Genomic DNA, 10,118 nt, shown 5'->3' on the forward strand with positions numbered 1-10,118 from the left:
CAATTGGCAAAAAAGTTAAGCCATTATGACACTAGGCCCAAAAGCGGAAGGTTATACAAAATTAAATCCAGCTATTAAAACCAAAGATTGTGGGATAAGCGTGAAAATAAAAGCCTATGTATCTTGAATATTGTTTGTTAGTATTCCAAAGCGACTAGTGTCATAGGCGCATCTCTCAGATGGTCAGTGAGTGAAAATCAATTGGGTGTGGTCTGGGTAACTGGGCTTTTTAGTGGTTCGTTGCTCACTGAACTTTGTTCAGTTGTTGCTGACTTACTATAAATATTTCAAGTACTGCATTTACTGCAAAAATGGTCTGGAAATCGCCTTTCAAGTTGCACTTACAGTGGCCCAAACAAAAACACTGCAAAACTTTGTTGCCTGAGATAAGAAAACTTGGCTGGCGAGAGGGAAAACACACAATGAATAATGAATGGCGAATGTACGCCAGATAAACCCACATTGCATTTGTTGTGGGTTCGGGTTCATATTTTCATATTCATATTAAGTGACTGATTGATTGATGGCCCAGGCAACTTGGAGGTTTACTTTCAGTTTGTCGTTCGGTAAGTCACACGTTTCTTTCCAAATCGCTCATGGTTGGGATGTCAACTTTGAGATTGATGGCAGAACTGGGAAGAAAACCCCAAGGCAATCTTAGTGCTGTAATCAAAAGTGTTGTAATATTGGAGTTTCGATGGCAGACTTGGGCAATTAGCAAAGTGGGGGTGCGTTGAAAGTTATCTACAGCGAAATTGAATAACATTTCCTGCATGTAATCCCAGGTTTTTGGTCTCTTATAAAATGCTTATGCATGCAGATGGGTAAAAATAGTATGTGTCACACGCATTAATTAGAGTACAACTGTATATTTCGAAACATAAAAAAGCAATCTAAAGATTAGTGCTCCCTCCTTCAGCCCCATTTGAAATCCCCTTGCCCATTCGAGATTTTTGACCAGCAAAGATGTTTTGAAACTGGGTCGTCGGCGCAGAGTGCTCGCACTCTAGTAGCAATTAAAAATTTTAAATATTCCCTCTGCTGAACAGAATTTAGCAAAGTTGCATTGGTCACTCAAAAATAGATCAAAGTGAAATTTATGTTACAGATTTTGAGTTCTTTCTTTTTTTATATTCCTACATTTTTTTTGGGAGGCAAAAACCAGGCGAACGGCGGATGCGAGAGTGGGACGACAGGGCCAAAAATAAATTCCCCGATGCAGCCATTTGGAGTTGGATTCTGTCCATCAACGCGCCGAGTCCATGCTAAATGAGCTGCACCCCCCGCCAGTCCGATGCATCGGCGTGTGAACATTAGTCAAAAATGCGTAAATGAAATCAATTAAAATTACGCATAGCACACGAGACGCATTTGGAATGGAAATCGCTGTGTGTTTACACATTCTGCCTACGCGCTCTGCATGGCCTAATGAAGGCACGTCCCCGATACAATACCATACCATCCCATGCCACTCCGCTCCTACAATCCCATGCAATCCCATACAATCCGATCCCCAGGGAATTGGGAATGGGGAATGGGCGAGGGTAAGGGTTGAACCCGAGTGCAATTGGTAATGGCCAAGGCAAGAAGAAGAGCGGAGGAGCAGGGGATCACTGAGTGCCACTTCAATTTGTTTACAACAAGTTGGCCCGCTGATTGCAGCTGGGCCTCATTTCATCCACACTTCAAGAAATCAATGTTGGCCCATTAGGGATTTGGATTTAATGTTCGCATGTTGCCCAAATATAAAACAATTGCCTTCACCTTCAATTGCGCACCTGTTTTTATGATTGAACTTCGCTACCACTTATGTGTATATTTCATAATTATTTCTCGCAGTGCATCATTTTCTGCTTAATCATATCGCTTCGTTTTGCTTTGCTCCTCAAACGCGCATCACACAATGCAGCTTTAATTTTCTTTGGGCCCATATCAGATCTGGCAAGACCAGAACGGATCTGATCCGATCCCAGATGAGAAATGAAAACTCATGGTATAATAGCACTGTCAATGGACCCGGTTCTCGTGGCCCCCAGGTGTTGGCTGAAAGTGGAGATCTTCACTTCAATTTGGGCATAAATGCAGCATAATGATCTTGCCGGCAAAGAATAGCCTCAAATTGCTGGAATCACATCAATTTGTCTGCAACAACACCGTCTTCTCCATGAAAAACATTTAGGAACGTTTTCTTTTTTCCAAATAACTTAATTCATTTAAAGTTTCTAGGATCTGCGCTAATGAAGCTGCCAAGTGATTGGGTGATTTGAAATAGTTAAAATTCTCAGGTGAGTGAAATGAGCGATTCGCTTATATAAACTTAACCAAACCAACATCATAAATTACAAAGTGTTTTTTTGTAGTGATTTTATAATAAGGAAGCCATTCACCAAAAGCCTTTGCTCGGCGAATATTTTTCAAAATTGATCATTTATCATGGCCTTTGAGTATCGACGCTGCAGTTAACTAGCCTCTTTTGTTATTATTTATGGCTTCATGCTGCTATGTTTGTTTGCTATTTCAGCCAAATGTGCAACTCGATGGCCACACAGGGCAACGAAATCCCGCCCAGAATTCCTAGATGCAGTCATGCATTTATGATGATTATTTATATAATCAAATGTGAACGCATGAATTTTCCAAATATTTTCCTACTGGCCGGGACCGAAAACGCAGCACGGTCTTCAACTTTTGACTGACGTTTGATTTGTAATTGAAAAAGGCGGCCGCATAATTTCTAGCTCTTTATGTGTTCAGCTTTTCCGAATGACAGCATTTTGGGTGGTCCCACATAAATACATATATATTTAATTTTTTCTTTTTTTTTTACAGCCCAAGACGATTGCAGAGTTTTGCGCAGTTCTCGATTTCAAAGACCTAGAGACGGCGAACGATCCGTAGACTAGCGAAAAAGAATTCTCCACTCGCAATTGAAGATTTCCTGTTTGGCGGTGGCAACGTCATGATCATGATGCTCATTATGAGATGATTCTATAGAAAGCACTTAAATTGAATAATGTCACCCGAAAGCGCTGAAATTGATGCAGCCGCGCTGAGACGGCAATTTCGTTGGATGACTTTAAAACGGAATGGGTATGGGGATTCTCATGTGGATGAGGATGGGACGGAGGATTGGATGGATGGGACGGCGGATGCTCACTCGGCCGCTCACTTGATGATGATATGTCAGCAGCCACGTTGGCATGTAATTCAATACGGGCCGACGGGACGGACTGATAAATGCCAAAGTGTGAAGAGGCGCATTTCGGATAAATGTATTGTCTACAATTTTAGCAGCGAGCAAGAAAACCGCAGAACCAGGAGCCCAAAAAACATAAGGTATGTGCGATAAGTAAGATAACATAAGATATTTAACCAGTGATGGGAAAGAGTCGTGATCAAGGGGAATTCCATAAAGTATTTTATAAACAAGATAAAATGCTATAGTCGAGTTCCCAGACTATCAGATACCCGTTACTTAGCTAGTGGAAGTGCAAACGAGATATTTAAACATTTTCTGGAATATCGGTAGGAATTGGGGAAAAAAATGATAAAATTAAAAAAAAATTAAAAACTTTTTAAAAGTTGCAAAAATGTTGTGCAAATCTAAAAAAGTTAAAAAATACCACGGCTTGTGGGCGTTGGAGTGGGCGTGGCAGCATTTGGAAACAAACTTGCGCTGCGTCTATGCCTATGAAGCTGCATGCCTAATCTCAACATTCTAGCTTTTGATGTTCCTGAGATCGAAGCGTTTATACGGACGGACGGACGGACAGACAGACTGACATACGGACATGGCCAGTTCGACTCGGCTATTGATCCTGATCAAGAATATATATATACGAACATATGGTCGGAAACGTTTTCTTCTGCCTGTTAGACACTTTTTAACGAATCTAGTATAACCTTTTAATCACGAGTAACGGGTATAGTAAATTATAATAACAATCGTTATTATAATTATCAAAAAATTGTTCTACTATTGATACATTCACTTTCTTGAAAGTACCACTTCTCCCGAAACTTTTGTCACGCTCTCACCGCCATCGAAACCAGGAACACAAACCACATTGCAGATACAGATAGAGATGCCGATGCCCAGTGATAAAGACAGCGACGATCTCAATCTCGAAGAGTCCACGGATCTCTGAAAAGGGTCGTCATATATGAAGTGAGCACTTCGGGCAGCCCAACAACAAGCACCGAAATAAAAGCAGAGAACTCTGTAAGGGGTCGGGCAGTTTGTGCTTTTTTAGTATTCTTCAGTTTCGTCGAGTATCTACATATATTTATGCTGTTCGTATTTGGGGAACCTTCGAAATAAATGTCCAAAATGAGTGGTAAGAGACGTTGGCGGTTGAGGACGAGACGACAGCCGCATTTGGAAACAGACAACGCAAATCAAATTGTAAAAGTGTTAAAGGCTGACACATTCAAGTGTTTGACGGGTCTCCACCAACAAGTAGGCTGGTGTGCGTTTGTATCTGTGTGTACCTGCCAGTGTGTATGTGGTATCACTTTCAAAGAACGTCTGCCAGTCAAGGGCCAAAAGAAAAAAAAAGAAAAGCAGAAAAGAACATTCGCCGACAGCTGCACGAGAGCTTTTTTAAGATCTTCGCACATTCCTAGTTTTAAGATAATCAACATGTGAAAAATTCCCAAATCTTACGAAATCATTAGCTGGAGAATATAACTCACTTAATATAACTCAGCCATTTCAATTTTCTAATTAAATTTCATTCCAGTTGCCTCTTTTATTTATGGCTTGATTACTCGTATTGCATACATCACATAAATAAAATAGAACTATTTCTCGGAAATTAAAAAACAAGCATATAAAGTAGCAAACACTGGTTAACTTCGCTGTTGTCAAATTCCTAAAACATATACATAAATAACCAGAAGCTGTACAAGCCCAAGAGGTTTAGGAATAATGATCGTTAAGGGGCCGGACAATAAATAATTTGTGAACAAATGTTGTGTGAATGCTATTCTACACTGGACTCCTACGCCAACGCTTAAAGTTTGCATCAAATGCTAATTCAATGAATAAATGACATCTTCTTAATTAGCCCCACAAATTTGTTAATAGCAAAGCTAAATCAATAAATACATCTACTCAACTCAACTCGCCTCCCACTCGATCTGCGATCTGGAAATGTTAATTGTTGGCCCCAACAGAACAATGGGCATGACTTTTACCATCGCAGCCAATGGCCTCGAGGAATGCGCTGGAATCACCGAAAAAACCCATAGAAATCGAGGAAAATAAAAAAGCACAAAAGGTTGGACTCAAAAAGTAGAACAAGATCGATCGCTGACTCTCGATTCGATTCGATTTCGTTTGATTAGACAACAGTGCTTTTTTTTTTTGGTTGGCTTACTATTGTTCGGAACCACAACCACATCGAATTTTGAAGTTTGAACTCGCCTGGTTGTGGTCAAAATGTTTTATGACTGCCACACGTTGTTTTTGAAGGAATCGTAGAAATGTATCTGACTCTGACTAATTTGCATTCGATGCGGAAACTGAAAAACTGCTGGTCATTGCCATTGTTTAGATACATGGGATAATGGGAGTCTGAAACATGTTGCCAGTTATATAGAACGATCACATAACACATAAGTTTAGTTTGTAGTTACAAGTTGCCAACTGTACCATTCGAGCTTGACTTTGCCACCATTTTTGCGCCAAACAAGAAATATTATGCAGATCTTCATTACATTTCATTTCGATAAACACGAATGTAGTTAAGCTGCAAAGCAAAAAGATATTGCCATTTGGACTGACTTTGGGTTGGGGATACGGATTGGGTTCGGATTTGCGGCCTGAGCTCCTTTGCCTGATGCCTGCCGCCTGATAAACGAGCAGGGTTTTCCGAGGAAAACATGGTTATGGCAGCGGGGCCACGGAGGCCAGCTATGAGGTGGAAAGGTGCCACAAAGTGGTGGGAGTGCGACTGGTTGTGGGAGTCGTTGCCTAAATGTGGGCGTGCCACAACCGCTTAGATGTGGCCAACAAAACGGGCAGCAAAAGCGCGTGGAGCGTGCCTCATAATTGGCAACGTGAACGGCCAAAGACGGGACCGCAGCACGACAATTATTTGGGCAATGTGGTAAACGGTTTTTCGTTCTTTTTGGCCTTTTCCCAACTTCTTGGCTTCCCCCCTCTCGCTTTCTCTCTTTTGTTGCCCGGAGTTGCGGTCTCCGCATAACTTGGCTAACAAGCAAAAAACTGTTGACCAAAAATTAAGGCTCGCAATGCGCGTGCAAAGAGTCACAGAAGCAGCAAAAGCACACAGTGAAATGACACATCAGATAAGGCAATATCACCTACCCGGCCGTTGGGAAACCAAGGAGACACAACCCGGTCAAGATGCACTGGCAGAAAAACTATTGATGTAGCTAACACTTGGTAATACCTTCCAAGGGAGTATAATCTTAGAAGCAGGAAAATTCATTTGAAGATAGCAAAGACACTTTAGATATTGTTTGAACATCTATATTCTGAGTTCCAAAAGTTTTGGGCAGTGTGGCAAACGAGGCGACGACGCCGTTTGTCTGCTTCGTTGCCACATCCACAGTCGCAGAGCGAGAGCAAGATGCAACAATTGATTGCCAGAGAAGGAACCCAGGTCCAGTCAGGAGCTGAACAATGCGAGGCTGCTGCTGTTGTTGCGGCTGCGATTCCAACTCCATTTGGATTCGGAGGCGACTCCTCAGGGTCGCTGCACAGCAACAGTAGTCTGCAACGTCGTTCCCCATTTGTACTTTGCAATGCAAAAGACGCGATGTCCTCCGCCCAGATGCTCCACCTTCATCTCCCCAAATCCGTGCCCACTCCATATGCCCATGTCGAGTACACGAAGTACAACACAAATTGTGGTGTTGAACATCATGTTCTCGGTGCCCCGAAAATACAAAATAACAAAAAAAGAAATACTACAAAAGAAGGAAAATCACAATCACAATGGTCTTGAGACTTGAGGACAGGCCAAGAGCAAGTTGGGCCAACTGGTCGGGCGTTTTTCGGCCGTATTTTTTTGAGGAAAAGTGTAATTGATGAGTGGCATGTCGCATGGCTAGACACATGCAACATGCAGCAGCCCGCAGCCGCAGCCGCAGCTCATTACCCCGATGTCTGGTCCGGTCTTCCCTGGGTTCCTCTGATCTTGGCCAGACCAGGCACACAATGGCCGCATAAAGTAAGGAATCTCAGACCCCAGAGACGCAACTTTGACGCATGAATAAGTAAGCGATGCCAATTTTCAATTTCCAATGCCAAAACTTCAACTGCGAGTGACACTGAATTTGGAGTGGGGAAAATGCATAGCTACACATAAGATAAAAGTTATAATAAAGATCTGATGCTCTATGCGAATTTTGTTTCCTACCTCGCTTTAATCTTTGTTGATTAAAATTTAATATCAAATGTCAAAGTGGTGTTGAAAGAATCATCATGGAAATGGCCAAAAATTATCATAATCCGCATAGCAGATAGAGTAAAAAATACACTAATTTTATTGATAAAATTTATGGGTAATACTGAAAGCTTGTGATTAACATTTAAATTTTTATATTGATTTTCCCAAAAATTAAATAAGAATTTTTGTACGGGACTATTTCAATTACTTTTGGGATAATTTACAAACCAGCACACTAATTAACCCGCTACCAATTCCTTTGGCTATTAACCCACTATGCACATTGGCGCAAATATAATGCCAAAACAACAATCATTATTAAGCAGCTACAACAGCTTTGGCAACAAAAAGCCTACGTGACGTTGCACAAAGATGAGGAATATTTTTCGTTTGTTGTTTAATATTTCTTGTGCTTTTTGACTTCAGGTACAGGAAGAAATAAATTGTTATTCTTTTGAGTGAGGGGTTTTTAGTTGTTTTTTTTTTTTTTGCAGTGCTCTTTGTTGTTGCTCTTTAACACTTTACGTGCGAAATAAGGCAGCGTGAATAAGTAAAAAGAAGGGACGGTTAAGCAGAGAAAACGAGCCGAAGGAAGCACTAACTTTAAATTAGCTTTGACAAGATAAATGATCGAGCATCGGGCTAAGAAAGAAATGAGAAATGAATACTACAGGCGACCTCTTCCCTTATTTTAAGTTGCCTTGACTTAACCGATGCACTCGGTAGTTGCACAGTGCGCTGCGAACAAGTAAGGATGCAGCTTAAAATTGTAGTACCAAGAGCATAAATTATATTAATGGGAAGATACAAAAATTCGAATTAAAATTCAATTGGCGTTTCATGAACTCATCATTATGTTACTACTTCATTATAAAAGATTCCAGACGTAGTGCTTTTTACCAGCATAATAATTTGTAATTCAACCATAATGATCTGAAATACACTGTAGCCAGATCTATTAAACGAATGGCAGGGAAGCACTCATCTGCACCTCCAGTGACCCCGACAGTTGGGCTGCATTCACGCCTGGTGCATCCTTATCCTCATTATGCCCGTCTCCGTTTGCGTCATTGGGTCTGCTATTTCAATCGGACCGGAAAGGACGCGGCACTAAGTATATATAATTTGTGCCCCCTGCGCGGCTTCCTTCCTTCTGCTTCCCGCGGGCAGGTTCCGTGCAATTTACAATTGGCATTGGCAGCGAGGCGTCAAAAGGCTTATTAAAAGAAATTTGCAATTGCAACGGACAACGGACACTGGACGGCGGACACTGGACGACGGACACTGGACACTGGACGTGGAGGAGACCAGTGAACGCATCGAGGGAAACGAAAAAGTGGAGCCCAAACGAAGCCCATTTCCAATTGCATCCCAAGATGCACAGCTCGAGATTTACCATTCCAGTCCGCCGTCGAGCCATTTATGTTATTTTTGCAGCGGGTCTCCGTCTCCGTCTCTGTCTGCATCCACCACTGCCATCCGTTCCTGCTCTCCCTCTCACACACTCTCTATAAGGCCCGATCTCCACACAATCCCCCAATCACAATGGGGCAGGCACGAAACTCCACTTTTAGAAGGCACCTTATCTGCGCAACGGCATCATTATTTCACACCAGCCCAGCTGTAGGCACAAAGCAGCTCCATGGACAAGCTGCAGATGGAAATGGGGATCCGGGAGCAGGAGGATCGAAAGGATCGCAGGGGGAACGCGCCGTCTGTGGCAGCGCAAAAGGGCACACAAAAACGGCATAAATATTATGGCCAAACTGCGAACGAGCTGCAGGAGCCAAACATAAACAGGGTCTAGAGATGGTAAAGAGGGCATAAAGAAGGTGGTAAAAGGTCGTCCAAGGAAATAAAATAAAATAATAAAGCTGATTATAAACATTTCTGTTCCAAAAGGTTATTTGCTAAAATGTTTAATAAAGTTGTTAAAACTGATTTTTGGGAAAAGATGGTGCAAGATACTTGGATAACAAGAAAATTAAATTGACTAACAAGGATAACAACCCGCATATCTAGGCACTAAAGTTCCTTGAAACTCGTGTCACGCACCCATCGACGAAAAAAGATCTCATATCAAGAACAGTACGTGGCCGGCAATGCCAAGAAATGCTTAAACATAAATTCAACGAGACGAGGAAGTGCAGGACGGGATTGGATCGGATGGAATGGGATGGGTCAGGATGGGAAGGAAGGAAGGAAGGTGGAGACCAAAGCCGGTCCTGGTCCACATCGCGATGTGCCACGGCAGATTAGTCTGAGCCATAGAGCAGCTTCGTGTTTTCGTTTCTCTTTCTGTGGCAGATGTGGATCTTGGCCAGAAGAACCGAGGCACCAAATGTTCGCATTTTGCAGCGGTTTTAGGTTTTGGTCTAGCTTTCTCTTGGCTTTCTGGCTGGTCAAGCCATGGCCCGACCGATGCCATGGCCGATGCCTGCCTGGACCGCATTGTTCCTCGGCCAGCAATAAATTATCGATTAGAGTGGGCTGCCGTCTGGATATGGGCAATGCAGCTGGGGGTTCGATGACCCGCCAGGCAAGTAACCGACTTATTACGGGCCAAATTACACAAAACAATGGGTATGCGTTACGTTTTACGGGCTGCTGGATGGCCATTCGAGTTCCTAAAAGGTTCACGCCTACACTGACGTTTTTCTGTTCCTGCAACTGTACGCGAAGGTGTGAAATTTCCAG

The sequence above is a fragment of the Drosophila erecta genome, unplaced genomic scaffold (genome assembly GCF_003286155.1).
Source record: "Drosophila erecta strain 14021-0224.00,06,07 unplaced genomic scaffold, DereRS2 tig00000055-arrow-pilon, whole genome shotgun sequence".
NCBI lineage: Eukaryota > Metazoa > Arthropoda > Insecta > Diptera > Drosophilidae > Drosophila > Drosophila erecta.